This window comes from Gavialis gangeticus, unplaced genomic scaffold (assembly GCF_001723915.1).
Source record: "Gavialis gangeticus isolate Ggan-Ray unplaced genomic scaffold, GavGan_comp1, whole genome shotgun sequence".
Classification (NCBI taxonomy): Eukaryota; Metazoa; Chordata; order Crocodylia; family Gavialidae; genus Gavialis; species Gavialis gangeticus.
The window spans coordinates 138,180,651-138,181,915 of NW_017729025.1; positions in this window are offsets into that span (position 1 = coordinate 138,180,651).

The window sequence follows — 1,265 nt, forward strand, 5'->3', positions numbered from 1 at the left end:
CCCCCCCCCCCCGATGGGGCATTGGCAATGTGTAAGGGGTACACGGTGGTGCATGTACACCCCCTGACATTGGCGGTGAACCCCCTGTGAGAAGTGCCACCTGCAGGCAGTTGCTGCTCACCACCCCTTCCACCGACACCACTGGTACTGTCTGCGGGTGGTCCCCGACCATCGCTGGCTGCTGCTACCAGCAGCACCTGCAGGTGGTTGCCATGCCCTACCAGCCTCCAGGGGCACACAGCATTCATGTGATGAGGGACAGGAGGGAAGGAGTTCATCCCTGCCCCAGCCAGTGCAGGGAAGGTGGCAGGCAGCAGGTGCCACAAGCTCCTTGGCAGTGAATGGCAACACAGTCTGTGACACCGAAGCTGCGCTGCCAGGTCTTAAATCCAAAATGATGGTATCTGCTGAAAAACTACCGCACGTGGAAAAAATATGCAAACAAGCCTGCAAACAAATCTTCTTATTGACTTCATATTGCTCACTAAGTCTCCAGCGAGAGGTGGGTCATCGAAGTGGAAGCATTTTTTTTTTTTTATTGCGAGACAAGCAGTCATAAAAAAAAAAAGCGCTGGCAGCAAACCCAGAAGTGGGCTCAGCTTCGAGAGTGACTCGGGTTTGGATAGAGGCTGCATCCAGTCGCCACCTCGAAAACGATCCTAGGCTTTGTGCTCTCCTACGTTTCCAACGCTAGTTTTTCCGCTATTGCTCGTATATGGTACAAGGGTGAAGCGAGGACACCAAGACAACTCCCGTGCACCTGGCAGCCCAGTGCTGGAGCGGGGCGCAGCGGAGCACCCGTGAAGCGAGCGGGCCGCGCGGTCACACAGGGACGGGCGGGGCGCTGCACAGACAGCCCCGGAGGAGGACAGGTGAAAGCGCCCTCCAAGCGGGGACACTAGACTCGCTGCGTCTGCGCCTCAGCTGGGCTCATCAGAGTAGTGGGGGAAGCGTCCCGCCCACTTCGTGCAGCCACAGGGGTGGCCGGGCTGGGGGAAGGGGGCGGGGCCAAGCGGCTCGCGCCAATGAGCGTGTCCCCGCCCCCGCGCGGCCGTTGGAGCCCAGCAGCCCAGGAGGCTCTTGAGGCTCCCGCGGGGAGGCGGGGCCTCGCGTCTCCGCCCCGCCCCCTCCCTCCGCCCGCCCGCAGGGGACTTTTGCCCCCCGCCTCCCCAGCATGCTGCGCAGCGCCGTGGGCCCCCTGAGCGGGCAGGGCTGAGGCCGGCGGCGCCGGAGCGCGGCAGCATGAGGCGCGAGCGGGACGCCAG